At 35.8% G+C, this 26,407-nt stretch overlaps 1 pseudogene; it reads right to left on the bottom strand.

Moving 5' to 3' along the window:
* Window positions 1-21,549, bottom strand: part of LOC108464585 (chemocyanin-like) — a 70,729-nt pseudogene extending 49,180 nt beyond the window's left edge.
* Between the last annotated feature and the right edge of the window lie 4,858 nt (window positions 21,550-26,407).

The following is a 26,407-nucleotide window of genomic DNA, read 5'->3' as shown; positions in this document are numbered from 1 at the left end:
GCAATTTGGGGTTGTAAGCCATCATCGTTGGGCAACCCAGGGTGGCAAGTCATCATTTTTTAGCAATCCGAGATTACATAAATGAATTTAGAAACCATCATTGTTGAGCAATTCGGGGTGGTAAGCTACTGTTACTGGGCAACTCGGGATGGCAGTCATCGTTGTCAAGCAATCCAAGGTGGTAAGCCATTGTCTGGACAACCTAGGATGGCAGTCATTGTTTTCGGGCAATCTAGAATGACATTAAAAAGTGAAAAAGATGTTTTACTAGTTCAAAAATTTCAGCAGAAGTAAAATGCAAAATGACATTCATAAATATTGAAAAAAAGGGAAAGAAGTTAGTGATCAAAATCATATTGAAACCTAATGGCATAGCTATTAATCTAAATTTTATAGATTGAATGGTTTTACTATACCATCATAATGTATAAAGATATAAGACATTGCTTACTTATCGTGAGGTTTTACTTTTTGTGTGTAGGCTAGGTTTGTACCTATATTTTGTGTCTCACTTTAGCATTCAATTGAAGCCCCAAACTCCTTAAAGTTTGTATTCCATGTTGGTTATGTAAATTGGCATGTACCTAAGGTTGTCACTTCAAATTTTTAGAGGGTTGATGAGAGTTGAAATTATGTTTGATATAATGGTTGATAACTAGCTTTGTTGTTTATAATGATAAGTTAATTAGTTATGAGTTTTAATGAATGATGATGGTATGTATATAAGCATATGTATAAGTGTGTTTTGGCAAGTTCTTCAATTAACTTGGATAATGGTAGTGCATTGTAGATTTGGTTTATAATGTATGAAGGTGCCTTGAGGCATATTGGCTAAAAATAGGATACATTGTGTTTGGGCATAGTTTTGTGCATTTTTGGATAAGTTTTAGGTATGGTTTATTGCACATCATGATATAGTTGAGGTGTTGATTTAATAGCTAGCATATTAAGGTACCTTTTTGGCATATAGGGCCATGTGTCACACTCAGGCATGCAGCACGGCCTTGTGCTTGTTTTTAATTTGGGAGCTTTAGGTTGGCACGACCTCAGCTTGTTACATGGGTTGGACACACGCCCGTGTGACACTATAGATTTGGTCAAGTAACTTTTCACACAACATCAGTCTTATACACAGTTCAGAGACATGGTCGTGTGACTTTAAGTTGAAAATTTTTCATTTAGATCCACACAGCTTCATTTGGTTACACGACCTGCAACACGGACGTATGACTCCTTTATACATGGCTTCAGTTAGTTACACAACCAAGTGACACGGTCGTGTAATTCAAGCATGTGACACCCCTAATTTGACCCTAGTCGAAAAGTGGTTTCGGGACCACAAAATCGAGTCATAAAAATAATTAGCCGTCATATTTTATGACTATTATATGTGAATACGAATGTGTGAAAGTTTTAAGCTTTGATTTAGTAAATTGCATGTGAATTTAGTCAATAGGACTTATGTGTGACACTTTTGAAATGTGATAGGTCAAAACATAAGGATCTATTAGTGCATGAAATAAAAAGGGTGGACTTGCATGTCAATTTCCCCTAATTAGTAGTGGCTACCATGAGCATGAGAATGGACAAAATGTTATGGGGTGAAACATGTTGGAACATGTTGTGTTAGTGGGTTATGGGAGAAAGAATGAAATAAAGGGTTAGTAATAAAGAAATAAAAAGGGAGGGGTGATGAGAACAAAGTTGTCTCATCCATGTTTCCCCCTCCCCCCATTGCCGTGACTTGAGAAAGAAAGAAAAGAAATTGGTTCTTCTTGGCCGTGAATTGAAAGAGGAAGAAGAGGGGAAGTTCGGCCAAGGTGGTTCTTGAGATTAAGGTATGTTCAATGTTGCTTTTGGAGGTTTACACATCCTTTGGAGGGTTAGCCTACTTCTATTTATCTCATGGATGAAATTGGAGTTGTTGGAGAGTTAGGGTTCGGCTAAGAGGCTTCAAAATTTTAGTTGATGCCTTGATACTACTAGCATGTTAGCTATGTGGATGTGTTAAGTTACTTGAAATGTTGGATAAATTTGAACTTCCTACCAAATTCTTTAGGCAACCCATGTTAGAAATTTCGGTATTGAGATGTCTAGATCTTTCGGCCATTGTGACTATGGAGGAAGTAAGTTTTGTTTCTTGTTAAATTGGATGAATTTTGTTGTATGAGTGCTTGAACAAACTATGATTAAATGGATGCATAGATTCAAAGTGGGAAGAAATGGGCTATTATATTTGATGCTAATGCGAATATGAAGATGATGAACTTGAATAAATAATATTCAGCTAGCATGATAAGTTATGAAATATTAAGTAGATGATATAAATGAGCTATTTAGATGTTAAAGAATGTTGTCTAAATGGGTGAAGACTATGATATCTAAAACTGCTATTTATTTGCTTTACAAGCTGAAATTTAAGGGATTGAATGCGAAATTAATTGTACATGAAGGTTAAAGTTTTGTATCCGATGCTTCAATCCAAGCTGAGTGATGGTGTTCGAAAGTGCTCTGCGGCTTTAGCTTAAGAGCAAAAAGGATCAAAGTCGGATAAGGAAAAAGAGAATGTAAGCGAATAGCCGTGGATACCTAATCGTCGACCACTTGGAGGTAAGTTTTAAGTGATTAATCGTTGAGTAAATTCAATCATAATAGGACATAATGAGTTGGTTTAATAAGATATGATGTGGCCATGATATGTCTTAAACCCAAATAGTAAGTTCATAAGTGTTTGGACTTGGAAATTTAAGAGCAAATTGTAATAAATTGCTTGGACAGCAGCAGTAATGTGATTTTAGAAAATCACTATAAATTGTTGGTGTGGAATTATAGGCTAAATAAAATATGTAATCAAAGCTTAGTTGGTCTAGTTTCTTATAAAAGAGACCGTGGAAGCAAAGAAATTTCCTATAAAGAGATATTTAAAGTTGTGCGGGACAGTGTCAGAATGACTCTGAAATCCCTGTTCTGTTTTGGAAAATCATTATAATTTGTACAAAAATGGTTATAAGATAAGATTTATATGCTTAGACTCCTTAATGAGTCTAGTTTCCAATGGAATCAAATAGAACACATTATGAATTCTGTACAATGAAAAATTTGATTCGTAGTGAAGAATGGTCAGATTAGTCAAACAGTGAAACATGGGAAACTTTAAGAAAAATCTGGTATTGATTGGCCACACTTAAAATTCTGAAAATTTTATGGGTGGAAGATATATGGGTCTATATTCAGGGAAAATTAACGAAAATTGATTTTGAGTTTCGTAGCTCCAGTTATGAATAATTTAGTGACTATTGCTCAGGAAAACAGCTTGTGGTGAATATGTGAATTTGTTGCAAACATTGATCAAACTAATTGAGTTGCTTATAAGCTATGGCTGAAATTGATGTACAAGATAAATAAGTATATGTGTGATATGTATATGTGGTAAAGCCGAATGGCTGATGTGAAATATATGTGTGATATGTATATGTGGTAAAGCCGAATGGCTAATGTGAAATATATGTGTGATATGTATATGTGGTAAAGCCGAATGGCTAATGTGAAATATATGTGTGATATGTATATATGTGATAAAGCCTAATGGCCCATGTGATGAATGTGAAAGTGCATATGTGTGATAAGGCCGAATGGCCAATGTGATGAATGTGAAAGTGTATATATGTGATAAGGCCTAATGGCCGATGTGATGAATGTGAAAGTGTATATATGTGATAAGGCCGAGTGGCCAATGTGATGGATGTAAAAGTGTATAAATGTGATAAGTCCCGAAGGGCATTTGTGTCAGTACTATATCCGGGTTAAAACCCCGTAGGCTTTATGCGAGAATATTATCCTGATTAATATCCGTAGGCTTCATGCTCGTACTATAACCGAGCTTTAAAGACCCGACGGCTAAATGCTAGGATTCAAGTAAGACTTTGATATTGAGTATCTGCATTAAGTTACCATCAAGTAAGCATTATGTGTTTAAGATGTTCAGGTACGTATTACTTACTCATCGGTGGAGTGATTTCGAGGTGAATTATCAGTATCAAAGAGGTAGGTAAATGTGATTAATATTATAACTCCAAATATGAGAATGATCTAATTGGTAATGGTATGTTTGTATAATAAAGTATGCGATGAAATATTCTTATGTATTAGTGCATATTCGCCCAAAAGCCTTATGATTTGAGTATGGGTTGGGTTGAGCTAGATGTGCCAAGACAAGGTAAGGATTATGATTTGTAAGCTTACGTATATGTGATAAGGAATATGTTTGGTTCTTTATGTGCCTATGGTAATTTAGTACTTGTCATGTTGAAATACTTAAAAGTATGGATGTGATTATGAACAAGTGGAATGGATTATTGAAAGTTGAAAATCGATGAAGAATGTGCTTTGGAAATATTTGACCATCTAGGTCATTATTATTGAAAGTATATATGTGGCGACCAAGTGTTGCATTTAATGATATTATAGATCGAGATGAAGCTCTAGATTAACTTCATCGAACAGATGAAATGAATGACCAATGATAGTGATTGAGAACACTTTGTTTTGCTTAAAACTTACTAAGCATTAAATGCTTACTCCGTTCTTTGAATCTCTGTTTTATAGATTTTCGTTAAATCGACTATTGGATTCGGGATCATCAAGTCGAAGTCATCCACACTATCAAAGCCCTTTTTGGTACTCTTTTAGTTGAACTCTGGATATGGCATGTATAGAACTACCCTTTGCTGTTTTTTTTTCAAGTACGTTTTGTGATGTATGTGTGTACACCATGCGAAAATGGCTCGTAAAAGTGGAGTATGGCATTAGACCATTTGTGTTTATGTATATATGTATGGTTTCATGATGTGACTATGGACTGGAATGGAAGTGTTGGGCAAATGATCAGCCATTGGAATGGCTAAATATGATTATATGTGGACCTATGTATGACAAAACTCTAGTTGGTCCGTGGAAACCACGAAATAGGTAAAGTTTACCTTGAAAACAGATGCTGACAGCAGCAGTGGTGTGGATTTGAAAAATCACTAAAAATTATAGGAATGGAATTAAATAGTGAATAAATTATGTAAATGAACCTTGATGAATCTACTTTCATATGTAAGAAACTAAACCGTCATATGAGTTATATGCTAAGAGATATTAAAGTTCTCGAGAAACAGGGCCAGAACGGTTTCTGGATCCCCTGTTCCGAATTTGGAAATTCATTATAAATTAATCAGAGATAATTAGGAGTCGTTCTATATATGTATAGATTCCTATTTGAGTCTAGTTTCTATAGAAATAAACGGCATCAGTATTGAAGCCCTGTACAGGGAGATATCTAAGTCGTAATGCGCGAAGGTCAGTGTAGTCGATCCCTGTAACAGGGGAGACTTTAACTAATAAAATGTACTAATTGGCCTGACCAAAAATTCTAGAAACAATTATGTAGATGGAAATATGAGTCTAATTTCAGAGAAAAATTACGAAACTGATTTTCGAGCTTTGAAACTCAAGATATGATTTTTAAAGCGACGGTGATGCAGTAACCACTTGTGCGGAAAATTTTAAATGGACTGTGAAAATAGTTAAGTTAAGTCTGTGTGCACCTTGTGTTCGACTCTGGTAACGGACTCGGGTACGGGGTGTTACAAGGCACATATAGTTACAGCCTATCTCACGGCTATGTTGTGACAGCCCAAAATTGACCCTAGTCGAGAAGTGGTTTCGGGACCGCTAAACCGAGTCACCGAAATGTTTGAACGTAATATTTATTGTCTAGAATATGTAATTATGAATGTGTGAAAATTTCAAGCTTCGATTTAGTCGATTGCATGTGAATTCAATTAGTAGGACTTGTGTGACACTTTTGAAAAGTGATAGGCTAATCTATAAGGACCTAATAGTGCATGTAGTCAAAAGGGAGGACTTGCATGTCAAATTCCCCCCCCCAAGTGCTAGTGGCCGGCCATGACAAAGAGTGATGGGCAAAAACATGTCATAAAACATGTTGTGACAATGGTGTATGTAAGAAAAAATAAAATAATGAGCATGGGAATTGAATAATGAAAGGGAAGAAAAAAAAAGAGAATGGTGTGAGTGTCCCCCCCTTTTGCCGTGAGTTGAAGAAAAAAAAAAGAAAAAAAAATTGTTCATCCTTTTTCATTTCTTTGAGCCGAAATTCTAAGGAAGAAGGAAGGGGTTCTTGCTTCATGCTTGGTTTGGAAGAGGATTAGGAGGAGGTTTAGCCATACTTGTGTCTAGATTAAGGTATGTTTGAGGTTGTGCCATGAGATTCATGCATGTTTTTAGTTGCTAGCTTAATGTTCTTATTAACCATGGTTCAAATCTTTGCTAAGTCATGGGGATGATATTCGGCCAAGTTGGATTTTGTGTTAATGTCATTGCATGCTAAATGTGAAGCTTGTTAATGATACTTGTGATGGTGGATTGATGACTCTTAAATCTTCTTTTTAGCATTTTTGAGTGAGGCATTAAGTTCCTTGCTAAACCGTGACCAAAATTGAAATGGTATGGGGTTGTAAGGCATTCGGTCATGGTAGGAAGTAAAAGAAAACTATGGTCGTTGTTCATGTTATTTGGATGAGAAATGGTAGTAAGGTGAAGTACAAATGCTAGTGTTTGATTTACTAGTGTATATGTGCATATTAGCCTAGTTTTGAACTTTAAACAAAATGGTGTTTAGTCGATACAAGCGACCATACTTGTGGAATGTATCAAGTGTTGAAATCGGCCTCAACATAGATGTGTATGTTCAGCCACATGAATAAGTACATATGTTGATGTGTATGTTCGGCCTTAGGTAGCCTATTGATGGCTTTAGCTTGACTTAGAAAATTCGGCTAAGGGGGGAATTATTAGCTAGTATGTTGAATTCGATTCGTGATTTCGTACACATGTGACTCTAATGTCTAATGGATATATGGGCTAAGTACCTTGAGCTTCTCTTTGATGTTTGAATGAATTGTATTGAATTGCTTGATGTAATTAAAAATGTGCATGACCATTGTGTATTCGAGCTAAAGGGTGGCCATATGACCATTTAAACTCCTTGTCATATTCGGCCATAAGCTAGCATAATGAGATTTTAATAAGTTAAATTTGTGTGAATTAGCTCAAGAGCTTAGAGGACCACAGTTGGATAAGGGGAAGGAAAAAGTGATCAAATAGCCGTCGAAATCGCTCGACCACGTCCGAGGTAAGTCTTCGAGTAATGATCCTACTTGAATTATATTGAAATGATTTGTCATGTTATGGCGGATAGCCGAATGTGCGTAGGGACTACATCGTAAAGTCAATTGAAATCATGCTCTTTGTGTGTGGCTATTGAGCCGAAATTGGAAAGGTTTGATAAATGTTTTGTGTTTGAGCCTTAGTAACGAAAATGAAATATGGATGTGTTGTGATTATTGATATATGTGTGCGTGAGCAATTGAATGATACCGGGCTAAGTCCGAAGGCATTTATGCTAGTGATTATATCCGGTTAAGACCAAGGCATTTGTGCGAGTTGCTATATCCGGTTAAGACCAAGGCATTTGTGTGAGTTGTTATATCAGGGCTAAGACCGAAGGCATTTGTGCGAAGTTGCTATACGGGTTAAGACCAAGGCAATTGTGCTTGTGGTTATATCCGGCTAAATTCCGAAGAAACTTGGTTTGAAGGTGAGCATTTTGTGCTGCAATAAATTCAACTAATACGCTCGAAAAACCCAAACGATAAGGTATATTTGCATGTGCATCGGAAAAGTCGATTCGTTTGAAACAGTATTCATTCAATCGACTAACGAACTTTGGGCTCTTAGATAGGTTGATACCTTGTGTGTGTATATGTTGATGAAGTGTGAAGTAAGTATGATTATGAGAATGTGTATTAATAAAGTGATTCATTTAGCTATGTGAATGTAATACTTTAGTCAAAGCTGATTTCATTACTTGAGACTTACTAAGCATTAAAATGCTTACCCCGTTGCTTTGGCTCTCTGTTTTATAGATTTTGCTCGTTAGCTATTGGATTCGGGATCGTCGAAGTCGAAGTCATCCACACTATCAAAGCCCTTTTGGTACTCTTTTAGTTGAACTCTGGATATGGCATGTATAGGACTACCCTTTTTGCTATTTTTCAAGTACGTTTTGTGATGTATGTGTGTACAGCCATGCGAAAATGGCTCGTAGAAGTGGAGTATGGCATTAGACCATTTGTGTTTATGTATATATATATATGGTTTCATGATGTGACTATGGGCTGGAATGGAAGTGTTGGACAATGATCAGCCCTTGGAATGGCTAAATGTGATCATATGTGGACCTATGTATGACAAAACTCTAGTTGGTCCATGGAAACCATGAAATAGGTGAAGTTTACCTTGAAAACAGATGCTGACAGCAGCAGTGGTGTGGATGTGAAAAATCACTAAAAATAACAGGAATGGAATTAAATAGTGAATAAATTATGTAAATTAACCTTGATGAATCTACTTTCATATGGAAGAAACGAAACAGTCATATGAGTTGTATGTTAAGAGATGTTTAGGTTTTCGTGAAACAGGGCCAGAACGGTTTTTGGAATCCCTGTTCCGACTTTGGAAATTCACTATATATTAACCAGAGATAATTAGGAGTCATGCCATATATGATAGATTTCTCTTTGAGTCTAGTTTCTATAGAAAGAAACGGCATCAGTATTGAAGCCCTGTACAGGGAGATATCCAATTCATAATGCATGAAGGTCAGTGGAGTCGAACCCTGGAATAGGGGAGACTTTAACTAATAAACTGTACTAATTGGCCAGACCAAAAATTCTAGAAAACAATATGTATATGGACATACGAGTCTAGTTTCAGGGAAAAATTACGAAACTGATTTTCGAGCTTTGAAACTCAAGATATGATTTTTAAGGCGACAGTGACGCAGTAACCAGCTTGTGTGGAAAATTTTTTTTGGACTGTGAAAATAATTAAGTTAAGTCTGTGTGCACCTCGGGGTGTTACAATTTTATTGGTATCAGAGCTACGGTTTAGTCGATTCTAGGACTACCGTAATGCGTTTGGGTCTAGCTATACATGCCATTTTATGTGATTATTTGATAGTGTGGTGATTTCTGACATTTGCAAATGTGTTTATTTATAGTAATGGATCCCGATCCGACCGAAGCGGTGGTGATGATCTTGAGAGTGTAGCGCTGCTCTCCGCACAAGGGATAGCGCCATGACTCTCAACCTAATGCTAGTAATCCAAATGATAAAGCTAGACAAGCTTTCTATAGCGTGATGAATGATTGGTTCAACCAATACATTCGAACTAATACTACTGTTCCACAACCTCCATTCCCAACAAACACAACCCGCACCTACAATGCCTCCGAGAATCGACCAAATAAGGTCGAATAAGCCCCAGTTGATGAATCCGAAAACATGGGGCTCTGAATTTAAAGCTACGGATAGCAGCGATGCCGAGCAAGCTGAATTTTGGTTGGACAATACTATCCGATACTCGATGAGCTATCTTGTACACTCAATGAATGCCTAAAGTGTACTATCTCCTTGCTATGTGATTACGCCTACTATTGGTGGAGTACTCGACTTCACAGTTGTGCCCGAGAGCAAGTAACTTGGGAGTTTTTCCAAACCGAGTTTGGAAAAAGTATATCATCGAGATTTGTTGATCAAAAGCGGAAGGAATTTCTTGAGCTTAAGCAAGGTTCTATGTCAGTTACCGATTATGAGCGAAAATTTGTTAGACTTAGTAGATACGCTCGGGAATGTATTTCTTCTGAGGCTATCATGTGTAAACGCCTGGCATTCTTGAAATACGAGAGTTCGTAGTACTTTTCTAGCGAGCTTGTAAAGCCGAAGAGCTTAGAAAAGAAAAACAAAAAGTTGATGTGGGAACTGGAGAGTTTCGTAAAATATCCTCAAGAAAGTCTCTTCAACAGGCATCGAAGAAATTTCGTGATGATGTGGGCCGGTCTAGAAGTACTTCGGGCTTTTTTAGACGAGATCGTGATCGACCCCCTGTGGGTACACGAGGCACTTCGGTCACCAGTGTTGGGAATGAACGTCGAGACAGAACGGAGTGTCAGCATTGTGGCAAATGGCATTCTGGAAGTTGTAGATTCCATGACCGCTCCTGTTACAAGTGCGGATCAGTTGACCACTTCATTAAAGATTGCCCGAGTTTGCCTGAACAGAATGTAAATCAGAGTGGGAAACCGGGCGCTACCACTGCTCGGGGTAGACCATCTAGAAATATGGGCAATGCTAGTGGTGGTCGAGAGGATCTAGAGATGCTACGACCGGATCCGAGGCTCGCACTCTGCTAGGGCTTATGCAATCGCGACGCGAGGATGCTTCCTCGCCGGATGTTATTACTGGTACTTTCACTCTCTTTGATACTAATGTGATTGCTTTGATTGACCCTGGTTCTACTCATTCTTATATATGCGAAACCTTAGCATCCAGTAAGACTTTACCTATTGAGTCTAATGAGTTCGTAATTCGGGTGTCAAATCCCTTGGGTCGTTATGTGCTTGTTGACAAAGTGTGTAAGAAATGCCCCCTAGTAATTCGAGGTTCCTGCTTTCCGGCGGACTTGATGCTTTTACCGTTCAACGAATTTGATGTTATCCTCGGTTTAGATTGGTTGACCGTGTATGATGCGATTGTGAATTGCAAAAGCAAGACTATGGATTTGAGGTGCGTAAATAACGAGATGATCCGAGTTGAGTCTACGGACTTAAAGGGGTTGCCAACTGTAATATCATCAATGTTGGCCCAGAAATATGTAAGAAATGGGTGCGAAGCATACCTTGCGTATGTACTTGATGAAAAGGAATTAGAAAAGAAACCCGAATTTGTGCCGGTGGTTTGTGAATACCTGGATGTTTTTCCTTAAGAATTACCGGGTTTGCCACCTGTTCGGGAGATGGAGTTTGGTATTGAGCTTGTACCTGGGACTGCACCGATTTCGATAACTCCGTATCGTATGGCACCAACCGAGTTAAAAGAGTTGAAAGCTCAGTTGCAAGAATTGACGGATAGAGGTTTCGTTCGACCAAGTTTCTCACCTTGGGGTGCACCAGTATTGTTTGTGAAAAAGAAGGACGGAACCATGAGGTTGTGCATTGACTATCGTCAACTGAATAAAGTGACGATAAAGAATAAATATCCGTTACCGCGTATTGATGATTTGTTTGATCAACTAAAGGGAGCCTCAGTGTTTTCAAAGATAGATTTGAGATCGGGTTATTACCAGTTGCGAATTCGAGATTCGGATGTACCCAAAACTGCTTTCAGAACGAGGTACGGTCATTACGAATTTTTAGTGATGCCGTTTGGGCTCACTAATGCCCCTGCGGTATTTATGGATTTGATGAATCGGATCTTTAGACCGTATTTGGATCGGTTTGTAGTTGTGTTTATTGATGACATCTTGGTCTATTCAAGAGATGAAGCCGATCATGCTGAACACCCGAGATTAGTATTGTAAATTTTACGGGATAAGCAATTATATGCTAAGTTCATGAAGTGTGAGTTCGGTTAAAGAGGTTAGCTTCTTGGGTCATGTGGTATCTGCGTGACGGTATTCGAGTCGACCGAGCAAAATTTCAGCCATACTTAGCTGGAAGCCTCGAGAAATATTATCGAGGTTCGGAGCTTTTGGGACTTGTCGGTTACTACCGACGGTTTGTAAAGGTTTCTCGATGATAGCCACACCCATGACGAAGCTACTTCAAAAGATGTTAAGTTCGAATGGACGGAAAAATGTCGAAAAGTTTTGATCAACGAAAACTTATTTGTGGAAGCTCAATTTTAGTGCGGCCGAATCGGGCAAAGAGTTTGTCATCTATAGTGACGCCTCCCTACTTGGGTTAGGTTGCGTATTGATGCAAGAAGGTTGAGTTGTGGCCTATGCGTCGAGACAATTAAAGCCACATGAGAAGAATTATCCGACCCATGATCTCGAATTAGCTGCCATCGTATTCGCCTTGAAAATATGGCGACATTACTTATTTGGTGAGAAGTGCCATGTATTTTCGGATCACAAAAGTCTCAAATATTTGATGACTCAAAGAGACTTGAATCTACGACAAGGGCGTTGGCTTGAGTTGTTGAAAGATTATGAGCTGGTCATTGATTATCACCCGGGAAAGGCTAATGTGGTTGCGGACGCCTTAAGCCGGAAATCCTTGTTAAACTGCGGCGATGAATGTACACTTATGCATTCTACCCGACAATGTGTTAGTAGTGAATTAAAAGCCAAACCATTATTGATTCATCAAATTCGTGAAGCTCGAAAGTCGATGATGAATTGGTTGCAAAACGGGTGAGTGTGTTCGAACAAGGAATCGAGTTTCAAATTGATGATGATGATTGTTTGAGGTTCGAAGTCGTTTGTGTGTTCCAAGGAATTGAACTCATTTCGATGATTCTAAACGAAGCCCATTGTAGCCGAATGTCAATTCACCCGGGAGTCGAAGATGTACAACGATTTGAAACGTCGATTTTGGTGGCATGGTATGAAACGAGACATCTCTGACTTTGTTTCGAGATGTTTAATATGTCAACAAGTGAAAGCGGAACATCAAGTGCCCTCAGGATTACTTCAGCCGATCAAGATACCCGAGTGGAAATGGGATCGAGTCACAATGGACTTTGTGTCCGGACTGCCATTGTCCGCAAGTAAGAAGGATGCGATTTGGGTTGTGGTTGATAGACTGACTAAGTCGGCTCACTTTATCCCCGTGCATACGGATTTTTCATTGGATAAACTAGCTGAATTGTACGTTTCTCAGATTGTGAGATTACACGGGGTACCAATTTCTGTTGTGTCGGATAGAGATCCGAGATTCACCTCGCGATTTTGGAAGAAATTGCAAGAAGCTTTGGGTACCAAGCTGCATTTTAGCACCGCTTTTCATCCACAAACCGATGGTCAATCCGGCGGATAATTCGAGATACTTGAGGATATGTTGAGATGTTGCATCCTCGAGTTCGATGGTTCATGGGAGCGGTATTTACCTTTGGTTGAATTCGCCACAACAATAGTTTTCAGTCAAGTATTAAGATGGCACCTTACGAGGCTTTGTACGGTCGAAAATGTAAATGACGCCATTGTTTTGGACCGAACTCGGTGAAAGTAAAATTTTCGGAGTGGACTTGATTAAAGATCTTTGAGAAGTAAAATAATCCGTGAAAGTCTAAAGACGACCACGGATCGTCGTAAATCGTGCGCGGATTTGAAACGAAAAGACATTGAGTATCGGTGGGAGATAAAGTGTTTCTTAAAGTTTCGCCTTAGAAAAGATACTCGATTTGGGTAGTAAAGGCAAATTGAGTCCGAGGTTCATCGGGACATATGAAGTATCCGAACGAGTCGGTTCGATTGCATATCGATTGATTTTGCCTCCGAACTTGAGAAGATTCACAACGTCTTTCATGTTTCGATGCTTCGACGCTATAGATCGATCCATCGCACATAATTAGTCCATCGAGGTCGAAATTCAAGCCGATATGAGTTATGAAGAAGAACCGATTCAGTATCCTAGCTCGTGAAGTGAAGGAGTTGCAAAACAAAAGGGTTCCGTTAGTAAAAGTGTTATGGCTCAAACACGGGATGGAAGAAGCTACTTGGGAACCCGAGAACTCTATGAAAGAGCGATACCCAAACCTATTTACCGGTAAGATTTTCGGGAGGAAAATTTCTTAGGTGGGGAGAGTTGTGACACCAAAATTGACCCTAGTCGGAAGTGGTTTGGGACCGCTAAACCGAGCCACCGAAATGTTTGAACGTAATATTTATTGTCTAGAATATGTAATTATGAATGTGTGAAAATTTCAAGCTTGATTTAGTCGATTGCATGTGAATTCAGTTAGTAGGACTTGTGTGACACTTTTGAAAAGTGATAGGCTAATCTATAAGGACCTAATAGTGCATGTAGTCAAAAGGAGGACTTGCATGTCAAATTTCCCCAAGTGCTAGTGGCGGCCATGACAAAGAGTGATGGGCAAAAACATGTCATAAAACATGTTGTGGCAATGGTGTATGTAAGAAAAATAAAATAATGAGCATGGGAATTGAATAATGAAAGGGAAGAAAAAAAAGAGAATGGTGTGAGTGTCCCCCCCTTTTGCCGTGAGTTGAAGAAAAAAAAAAGAAAAAAAAATTGTTCATCCTTTTTCATTTCTTTGAGCCGAAATTCTAAGGAAGAAGGAAGGGGTTCTTGCTTCATGCTTGGTTTGGAAGAGGATTAGGAGGAGGTTTAGCCATACTTGTGTCTAGATTAAGGTATGTTTGAGGTTGTGCCATGAGATTCATGCATGTTTTTAGTTGCTAGCTTAATGTTCTTATTAACCATGGTTCAAATCTTTGCTAAGTCATGGGGATGATATTCGGCCAAGTTGGATTTTGTGTTAATGTCATTGCATGCTAAATGTGAAGCTTGTTAATGATACTTGTGATGGTGGATTGATGACTCTTAAATCTTCTTTTTAGCATTTTGAGTGAGGCATTAAGTTCCTTGCTAAACCGTGACCAAAATTGAAATGGTATGGGGTTGTAAGGCATTCGGCCATGGTAGGAAGTAAAAGAAAACTATGGTCGTTGTTCATGTTATTTGGATGAGAAATGGTAGTAAGGTGAAGTACAAATGCTAGTGTTTGATTTACTAGTGTATATGTGCGTATTAGCCTAGTTTTGAACTTGAAACAAAATGGTGTTTAGTCGATACAAGCGACCATACTTGTGGAATGTATCAAGTGTTGAAATCGGCCTCAACATAGATGTGTATGTTCGGCCACATGAATGAGTACATATGTTGATGTGTATGTTCGGCCTTAGGTAGCCTATTGATGGGTTTAGCTTGACTTAGAAAATTGGCTAAGGGGAATTATTAGCTAGTATGTTGAATTGATTCGTGATTTCGTACACATGTGACTCTAATGTCTAATGGATATATGGGCTAAGTACCTTGAGCTTCTCTTTGATGTTTGAATGAATTGTATTGAATTGCTTGATGTAATTAAAAATGTGCATGACCATTGTGTATTCGAGCTAAAGGGTGGCCATATGACCATTTAAACTCCTTGTCATATTCGGCCATAAGCTAGCATAATGAGATTTTAATAAGTTAAATTTGTGTGAATTAGCTCAAGAGCTTAGAGGACCACAGTTGGATAAGGGGAAGGAAAAAGTGATCGAATAGCGATCGAAATCGCTCGACCACGTCCGAGGTAAGTCTTCGAGTAATGATCCTACTTGAATTATATTGAAATGATTTGTCATGTTATGGCGGATAGCCGAATGTGCGTAGGGACTACGTCGTAAAGTCAATTGAAATCATGCTCTTTGTGTGTGGCTATTGAGCCGAAATTGGAAAGGTTTGATAAATGTTTTGTGTTTGAGCCTTAGTAACGAAAATGAAATATGGATGTGTCGTGATTATTGATATATGTGTGCGTGAGCAATTGAATGATACCCGGGCTAAGTCCCGAAGGCATTTATGCTAGTGATTATATCTGGGTTAAGACCCGAAGGCATTTGTGCGAGTTGTTATATCCGGGTTAAGACCCGAAGGCATTTGTGCGAGTTGTTATATCCGGGCTAAGACCCGAAGGCATTTGTGCGAGTTGCTATACCCGGGTTAAGACCCGAAGGCAATTGTGCTTGTGGTTATATCCGGCTAAATTCCGAAGAAACTTGGTTTGAAGGTGAGCGTTTTGTGCTGCAATAAATTCAACTAATACGCTCGAAAAACCCAAACGATAAGGTATGTTTGCATGTGCATCGGAAAAAGTCGATTCGTTTGAAACAAAGATTCGCTCAATCGACTAACGAACTTTGGGCTCTTAGATAGGTTGATACCTTGTGTGTGTATATGTTGATGAAGTGTGAAGTAAGTATGATTATGAGAATGTGTATTAATAAAGTGATTCATTTAGCTATGTGAATGTAATACTTTAGTCAAAGCTGATTTCATTACTTGAGACTTACTAAGCATTAAAATGCTTACCCCGTTGCTTTGGCTCTCTGTTTTATAGATTTCGCTCGTTAGCTATCGGATTCGGGATCGTCGAAGTAGAAGTCATCCACACTATCAAAGCCCTTTTGGTACTCTTTTAGTTGAACTCTGGATATGGCATGTATAGGACTACCCTTTTTGCTGTTTTTCAAGTACGTTTTGTGATGTATGTGTGTGCAGCCATGCGAAAATGGCTCGTAGAAGTGGAGTATGGCATTAGACCATTTGTGTTTATGTATATATATATATGGTTTCATGATGTGACTATGGACTGGAATGGAAGTGTTGGACAATGATCAGCCCTTGGAATGGCTAAATATGATCATATGTGGACCTATGTATGACAAAACTCTAGTTGGTCCATGGAAACTACGAAATAGGTGAAGTTTACCTTGAAAACAGATGCTGACAGCAGCAGTGGTGTGGATGTGAAAAATCGCTAAAAATAGCAAGAATGGAATTAAATAGTGAATAAATTATGTAAATGAACCTTGATGAATCTACTTTCATATGGAAGAAGCGAAACCGTCATATGAGTTGTATATTAAGAGATCTTTAGGTTTTCGTGAAACAGGGCCAGAACAGTTTCTGGAATCCCTGTTCCGACTTTCGAAATTCACTATATATTAACCAGAGATAATTAGGAGTCATGCCATATATGTATAGATTCCTCTTTGAGTCTAGTTTCTATAGAAACAAACGGTATCAGTATTGAAGCCCTGTACAGGGAGATATCCAATTCGTAATGCATGAAGGTCAGTGTAGTCGAACCCTGGAATAGGGGAGACTTTAACTAATAAACTGTACTAATTGGCCTGAGAAAAAATTCTAGAAAAAAATATGTAGATGGACATACGAGTCTAGTTTCAGGGAAAAATTATGAAACTGATTTTCGAGCTTTGAAACTCAAGATATGATTTTTAAGGCGACAGTGACACAGTAACCAGCTTGTCTGGAAAATTTTTTTTTGGACTGTGAAAATAATTAAGTTAAGTCTGTGTGCACCTTGTGTTCGACTCCGGTAACGGACTCGGGTACGGGGTGTTACATATGTGACCTTTATTTACTAAATTTTCCCTAGCTTTTGTTAAGTTCTCAATTAAGTCCCTATTTGATTCTGAGTTGGTTTATGAGTTCTCATAAGCTTGATTAAGACTTGAATTTGTTTGTAAATCTTACGAAACATGGGATATGAATTGTGTTATTGATATTATTGAATGTTTAAGTTACAAATGTTTGTAAACTATTCAATTAACTATTATAGCATCTTGTATCTTGGGTTTGACAATCAGACCAGGTAAGGGGTGTTACAATACCGTTCAGATCAGGATGAATGACAGGACAGTAGATGTTAGATATGTACTTGATTTAAAGAAGAATCTCATCTCCTTGAGTATGCTAGACTCAAAAGGTTGTAGAATTAACATTGAGTCAAGTAGCATTAAAGTGTCTTATATGGCTCTCATTCTGATGAAAAGTCGAAAGATTGGCAGTATTTATCTTCTTCAAGGTTCAACGGTGATTGGTAAAACAACAAGGCTCTTATTTGTTAAGGAGTCAGAGTCGATTCGTTTGAAGCAGAAGCAATTTTGTCATAGAAGTGAAAAAGGTAAGGCCATTTTGAATAAAAGAAGTTCCCTTTTGGGTGCAAGATTTGGAAAAACAGAGCACCGCGTTCGTGGAAAGAAGACCCGGATCAGTTTTGATTTGGCAGTGCACACATCGAAGGCTAAAAGTCTTCCAGTTTCAAAGTTCAAGCACAACTTGGACTCAGTTAATATTCTGCAAAGTTCAAGATAGGCCCGTGGCGGGCTCGACAAACAAGGCATTGTAGAAATACGAGTCAATATGGAGATTTGGGGAGTATGCCTCGCATTTCGGTCAAATTAAGACATAAACAGAAAGTGACGTCACGACGAGGAGCCATGCAACGTGACCATGATGCAACGACAAAATAGGGGAGAAGCAAAAATGACGTCGTGCTTGTGGTTTTTTTTATCCTCTTCAAATGAATTTTTCACATAAAATTTGTGTGTTCAATCTTTTCAATTTCTTCGTTAATTCTCTCATTCATTACTTACAAGGGTTTTTCCCCAACAAATATATTAAATTAAAAATGCACAAGTGAATATAAAGTTACCTAAGTGAATAGATTTTTCTTAAATAGACTCTTAAATATTAAATATTCAATACATGGTCAATGTCATTGAATTAAATGAATTGATATGACTTTATATTAATTCACCTTTATTTTGAATAGAATTTTTTAATTTATATTTATCATAATACAAAATCATTATTCTAAAAATTAAATATTTATATTAGCTAGTTATTATTTTCTAAATATTAGTATTGTTAAAATGTTATAAAATTTAATTGATACATACAACTAAATCAGTACATCATTAAAAATTTGCCTCAAGTATGTATTGATAATGTATTATAATTTCATTTATTTAAATTAATATATTAAAATACTTATTGTTAATAATTATTATAAATATATGAAAACTATAATTTAGTCTATAATATGTTAAATTATTTATTACTTTTTAGTAAATTATTTATAAGACTTTGTTAAAAAATACCTATGAGTTTAATTTACACTTAATAATGAATGATTTTACAAAATAAAAGTAGAAATATAGGAAAATAAATGGAAGCTTGCCATGAACAATTCAAAGTGTTTTTTTTTTTTTTTTGTTTTTTTTTTTTTAGGTTTAAAAACTGCAAACAAAAGTTAAATGCTTTTAACACATAGACAATGATATTTAAATAATAATAATTTTGTAAATTACTGTAACATATTTTCATAAATAATTTAATAAATTTAAATGTTAAAATTGTTAAAAAATATTTTAGCATTGTCAGTCTTTTGAAAATATTTTTAATTAATATATTTAAAATTTAAAATTAAATTATTTTTAAAAATGTTTTGTACATTAAAATTTTAATAAAATTTATAAAGAAAACAAAATTTTTAACAAACATATTTAAAACAGCTTTATTTTTACGATTAAAATATGTTAAGTATACTACAATTTATTAATTAAAATATATAATTTTAAAACTATTAACATGATATTTTCAAATTATTTAAAACTATTTATATTTATAAATCTTTTTCAATAAGATAGTTTTTTACAAAACTAATTTCAATTTCAATTTAAAAATCTATATAAACTGTATTTAAAATATTATACGAAAAGGTATGTTTGGAATAAAATTTAAGCAACATATATATTATTTATATAAACAGTTAGCCTTTTTAAAAAAATTTAAAACTAATATCTAATTGAAACTTTCTTGTAAGAAATTCTGAAATGATTAAATATTATTTCGATTTATTCATATAATCAATCTATGTATTGCATTAATATCCAAACTAGTTTTAATTAATTCAAAAATCAACCCACTATTGAATTTCACGATTATTTGCGGTTGATGGATATTGGCTTAGGACCATAATTTAAACCAATTTAAATCTTGAACCACCCATTAAAATCACAAAATCACTTCAAAATTATCTAAAATCATCAGACAATTTGTGGATGAACTAGATTGTTATCCTATTCATAGCACTGCTTTCCCACATGATTCCTTTCTGTAAATAATTCTAGAGTGCGTAGGCCCCACTATCATTGAATCTTGACACATTAGACGGGTTTCCAATTAAATTATGCAAACTGTGATGAAAAGTGGGTACGCATTATATTTAGAACACACAGCCAGGCCCCCTGTTTTTTTTTCATCAATAAAGTTGTTGAACATTATAATAAAGCTGCCACATCTATAATAACAAATAATAAAAGTTGTCCCAAAGCAATGTAATAATAATAAGTATATTTATTATACAAATTTGTTATATATATTTTAAAGAAAATTTGTTATATATTCATACTTATTATTTATAAAGTTTTTTAGTGCGTTCATGTTAACTATCAATCGAATTTTAGGTCACTCAAAGAATTATAAAAATTATTTTATTTATAAAATAAATTATATGATTGCGTGTATATTTTAACTTTTATATGCATATAAAAATATGTAATTTTATTTTATGTTTTAAATACGTAAATTTTATACATATATATGAATAATAAATTTTAATGTATATCATATTTTTCATAATTTGACATCGCAGATCAGTTGAGAGAATATTTTTTCTAATTTTGTGTCCTATTTGCATCAATTTCCCTCTTTAAGGTATTGAAATTCAAAAAAAAAAAAAATCGAAAGTAATCAAACATATATTAAAATTTTATTATTATCCAAAATTATAACATGAATTCATTGAACTTGCCTTCAGTCTTTTCATTTCTCATAGATGCTATTTGTACTAACTCTTAATCAAAAACATTTTAGGATTATTATTAGTTACTCATAGATAGATAATATATCCGATAAATTACGAAGGATTTTTCAAATTTTGATTACATACTGTGCTTTTTATGTCTCTCTATATAAAAGAATTTAAACATTTAACAGTTATTAAACTTTTAGCCTATAAACCGAAAGAAAAGGTAAGTTTTTGTATTTTTAGGCAAACATAGAATGGCTGGTGTGAATTGAAAGTTATAATGAGAGAGGCATGCGAAAGTGAAATTTATACTTTGGACCCCACCAAGTTGGTGAATGTTGGTACCCGTTTTGATATGATTAAAAACATTGTATGTATGTTTGCCAACTGTCTTTTTAGTTTACTTGCGTCTGCCGTTCTCAACAACAGTAGTTTCTTTCCAAGTCTTTACCAGTTATGATGGATTGAAAAACCAAAACAAGGAATTAAACATATAACGGGGAGCATTTATTAGGAACCTGGCTGCTTGGAATTTGACTCCCAGAAAACTGTAAACCCCGCACCAGCTTTAAGGTGGACCATAGTGAGAAGAAAATAGAGGTGAAAGGTGATTTATTTTATAGGACAAAAAGCTAGTGCAAGTATCGAATAACCCCCGCCGGTAAAGGAAGAGTGGATCCAGAAAAGTTTTCTGTTACTAAGAGAGTATCCACTAGCCAGTTCCATTAAGAGATGAATAGTGATGAAAAGATCTAAGCTTAAACATTGAATGATCACCGATAATATTAACAGAGACTTAGGAGAAAGCACAAAGCTTAAAGGGAAACTTACGAATAACGTCACCAACTTGGAAGGTCTTTGTTGCAGCCCACTGTTTGTAGTCAATATTGCCAATGGTGGTCCAACCAGCAGAGTCTCCAACCTTGTAAACAGCTGCAAGGGACAACCGCAGCAAGGCAGGCATCAGTATCAATAAAGCCTGAGCTACAATTCTCTTTGCTGCCATTTGTAAACTGGCTTCGATGCTCCTGAGCAAGGAGAAGAGGTGTTTGTATTTTCCTTTCTGGCTGGGTTTTTGAGGAGGGTAAGGGACTCTTTCCCTCAAGGTGTTTATAAAATCTTTTTGCACCAACTTTTGTTTGGTCGTTGTGGCATCTTAAATTTTCAGTTACATTTGGGAGTATGGGCACCCTACTTTCTGATATTTGTGGTAAGGAACGCCACTTTATTGCAAATTGACCAAAGGATTCATTGTAACTAAAGTTACTTTTCATTATGAGTGAGACATCAAAGGAATAAATACAGACAAATGGGAGTACCAAATTTGATGTCAATGTTTCTACTACTTTCTATTACAGACTAACATAGGTATAGGACCAAATTCCATTACCGGGAATGGAATTTTACAATTTTCACGAGTCTTAACTCCTCTGTTTCAATATTATTGAAACCCACATGTTGGTATGTGGATTTAATTGAATAAAAAAGAGTGAAACATTAAGAACATAAGAAAAGTACTCAGACAACCTTAGGATGTACTTCTTTCCTGTTTTTCCTTTTCGTCCTGTTATTCAGGGCAGATGGCATCAGCTCCAGAGCTCCCTATCACTTTTACTCTCTGGTACTGTTATATGACGATGCTTCAGTTCATCAACATTTCAGTACTATTACTCCAAGTAATTGAATATGTTGAAGTCACTCATTAATTCAGATTCAACTTAATTGTAAAATTATAATAATTTTTTTTGAGGTTTTTACATTAAAATATTAAATAAATAAATATTATAATAGGATAAGGGGATTAATATTTACGAGAATAAAGAAATGGCAACATCACTTTATTTTTTAAAAAACATTTTGGGTACAGCTTGATCAATCGACGGCACCAGACTAAAATGTGACGATCTAAAAACTCCAGACACCTTATATGTAAATTTTCTATGCTGAAAAAAGACTTCAAGGGTGCTGCCTGACCCCAACAAACTTTAAAAGGGTAAATTGCACCCTAAACCTCCTTATTTATTATTAATTTGTATTCTCTTTTAACACCAAAAATAGACTCGCCCTTGATCAATTAGTCTAAAAAGTTTTTCTACCAAAAAATATTTTTGTAAATAAATTGATTCCAACTCAAATAAATTTTATTTATTTTTCAAAAAATATTTTTTTTTCACATTATGTTTGACATAACAGTTAATGGTCATGTCCACACCGAAGGGATGATTCAAGTACAACATCTCATTAGTAGATCTATTAAATTGTTCACTGCAGTTAACTTGTTGTACTTTAATGAAAAAAATTAGTAACTTTAACGATTTTGCCATACAATACAAATCAAAAATTTGTTAACAACGACCAACTTTAATGAAATAACAACTTTTATTAACTTTAATAAATAACAATGTTTGACATCAATGTAATAAACACATTTGATATTTATTGAAATGTTAACATGATAAGTACAATAATAAAGTAAATTAATCCAATCCCATGTCAGAATGTGTACCACACTAGGGTGGTCAACGATTGCGAGTCGGATTCCTTCTCGGTTGAGCCTCCAGAAGAGGTTGTGGTACAAGCCTCTCCTCTTCTTCGCCTTCGTCCGTAGTTGATTGCTACCGGGTGCTCCTTGGTTGCCGTCGTCCATCATCCGGTCCAGGAATAGGTGGTTAGGAAGATGAGCCACTTTGATAGAACAAAGACCCAGGAGGCGTTTGTGTCACCATCGGCGTAAGGGTATAACTATATTGTGTTTCGTACACCAGTGGCTGATCGACTGAACTCTCGATCGGTGGACAAAACATGGACAGCCTATACGTCATCGCCGGCATTGTTGTGGTTGGAAATGTCGACGGCGTAGGTGTGTAATATGCCAGGGACAAAGGTCCGAAAGCAAAATTTGGCATCAAAGTAGAAGCACCAAAATATGGTGGAATACATGGTGCTTGTGTGAATGACAAGGTTCGAATATGCACCAGAATAGGACAACACATACTGACCAGGGGGTGGCGTGGGTGTCAGTGTCGGCTCTTGCATAGGTGTAGATGATGGATCTGCCTCGTCAGACCTTAGATGCATCGATGGTCATCGTGGCCTCCTCGTATGCAGTTGCCCCCTCCTATCTTCTTCGCTTAGCAAGTATGGCTTTTCAATAAGCCTAAACCAAGGCATGTAATTTGAGTAGCAAGCTAACTCTTGAGTGACAATAGCCTCGCAATGAGGTGAAAACTCGTACCGATTATTCCACATTTTGATATATTCATCATGAAATCTAATACAATTATCATCTGGTTTCCCCCGCAAGTCAATAGGATGGAGATCATCGAGGTCCCGAGGTGCCAATAGAATTGATTGTCTGAACCTGAATTACGTCATCACCCTATCCAACTCATGCATCTCCACAGTAGCATACACTACCAATGACACCTTCACATGCCAGATGTTGGGATTGTAACAACCTATTTTTGGGTCATATCGGAACAGTGGTTTCGGAACCACAAATCTAAAATTAAAATATTTATTTTATTATTTTAATAAGGTCTACAGCATGATAGATTAATTACGTGAAAGTTTCATAAAGAAATTTTACAGTTTAAATGTTTAATTCAGTAAAAAGGACTAAATCGCGTAAAGCGTAAAAATTGAGTTCTATTAGCTAAAAGTGTTTAAATGCTATAGAATTTAAAGGAAGAGGTCGTTATATAGAAATTAGCCCATTATTGAGTTAGTGGAATGTGATGGCTTGGTATAATGGAAATTTTAAATGTTATTAAAGGTTAAAATGGTAAAATGGTTAATAAATGATAAAATAATTAAAACAAAGCCAAACTATCATCTTTATTCATTCATCATTAACCGAATATGGAAGGAAAGGAAACCATTTTTGTTCTTTTAAGGTTCGGCCAAGTTCCTTTAAGCATGTAAGTGTTTTCTGACTCGGTTTTTAATAATTTCTACGTTATTGAAATCGTTGCAGCTTAATGTAGCTAGCTCGTATCTCCGATTTTCAAAATTGTTAAAGTATTTGAATGTTGCCATTGTTGAGTGCATGATTATTTTGTTAGTTTATGATGGAAAATAAATCATTTTTGTTAGATGTACAAGTTTTCTAAAGTGAATTTTGGTAAAAATGTCAATTTTGGATTAAATTGTGAAATATGAAAATTTAGTGGTTGAATTTTAAAATAAATGAAAAATATGGGCTGATAATAGAATAGGAAATATTTGTGAAACATGAATTTGTATTAAATTGAATGAATTGTGATTTTATGTGATAAGGAATAAATTGCAAAAATGTGAAATAATAGGGGCAAAAATATAATTTTTCCAAAATGTGTAAATTGTGCTAAATTGAATAAGTAAATTTTGATATTATATAGATTGAGATAAACGAGATTTGGATCAAGAATGGGGGAAAACAAAGTATTGGATTAGTCGACCTAATTCGTCGTTACAGCGAACGAGGTAAGTTTGTATGTAATAAGCACTGTTATAATTATGCTGTTAATGCTTTGATATTGCATAAATTGTATATACAGGACTACAGTCATGTTGGACGACAAATCAACAATATGTGGCATTTAGTATGCGATTTGACATAGCTTCGGCTACGTATGGCACTTAGTGTGGGAGATTGAGATAGCTTCGGCTATATATATGACACTTAGTGTGCGATTTGAGATAGCTTCGGCTATGTATGACACTTAGTGTACAAGATATCGAGTATTCAACGGGAAATGTTGACGAAACATGGTTACAAGTGATGGTACAACTCAGTCAAGGTACACGTGACATAAATCGACAAGTAACTGTTAAAAGTGAATTTCATATGATAAGTAAGTGGAAAATTATGAGAATTCATATGGTTCAATTGAATATATATAAATGTGATGGCTATTGAATTGAATATAGTTCATTTCTATTTGCTTATGCTTATGTAAATATGAATGAATTGATAAGAAGTATTAAAACCATATATGCATTGAAATGAATAAACCTGTGAAATTATTGGTTAACTATGTGAACGGATACATGACATAAAGGTGGAATTATACAAGTTATATTATAGTATTTATAATGGCTTAAAATGTGTTTATTGATGGGATGAGTTATTATCATATGAGCTCACTAAGCTTTATAGCTTACTTTGTTATCTTTTCTATGTTTATAGTGACTCGGAGGCTCGCTCAAGTTGGAAGTCATCAGAGATCATATCACACTATCTAGCTATGGTTTGCTACTTATAAGCTTATATGTTATGTGACAGCCCCAAATTGACCCTAGTCGGGAAGTGGTTTCGAGACCACAAAACCGAGTCATAAAATTTATTTAAAATTTTATTTGCATATCTTATATGTGTGATAGTACTTGTATAAAAATTTGATGTTTTAATTTTATAGGAGGAATGTGAATTTTGCTTGAAAGGATTTAGTTGAGAGACTTAGAGAATTATGATAGGTAAATGAGTAAGGACCAAATAGTATTAAAATAGGAAAGATTGGATTTGCATGTCAAAATGCCCAATCCATGTTAAGTGGCCGCCAAGCAAGGCTTCATCCCACCAAGTTATGTTGTTTATCATTTTATATTGGCAAGTAAAATTAAAATAGATGAGAAATAGAGATTAATAAAAGAGATAATGGAAGAGGAGTGTTCATCTTCTTCTCCATCTTGCCAAAACCGAAACTAAGGGAAGGAAATAGAGAGGTCTTCATTTATGAAGTTCGGCAACCCTTTTGCTAGTTGGAGGTGAGTCTTGAAGTGTTGTTTAAACCTTTGTTTATACATGTTTATCCAATTGTTGCATACATTTTTAACAATGTCAAGAAACTCAAGACTACTATGGAGATTTGGAGCACTAAGCCGTACATCAAGAGTTAGGGGTAGAGGTTGTTTTCATGTTATATGGCATAAGTAGAGGTTGAAATGAGGTTGGAATTGTGAAATCATTAGTTGGGTAGCAAATGGTGCATTCGGCCACATGGGGTAAAATGGGATGTTCATCTTATTTGTTGTTTCATTCTCATGAGAAATGGGTCAAGTGTTCATGAGATAAAATTTTGTGATTTGATGAGTTAAAGGTGATAGC

This window comes from Gossypium arboreum, chromosome 10 (assembly GCF_025698485.1).
Source record: "Gossypium arboreum isolate Shixiya-1 chromosome 10, ASM2569848v2, whole genome shotgun sequence".
NCBI classification, from domain to species: Eukaryota; Viridiplantae; Streptophyta; class Magnoliopsida; order Malvales; family Malvaceae; genus Gossypium; species Gossypium arboreum.
Note: the sequence above shows the minus strand (reverse complement) of the source record. Positions and strands in the feature narration are given on the sequence as shown.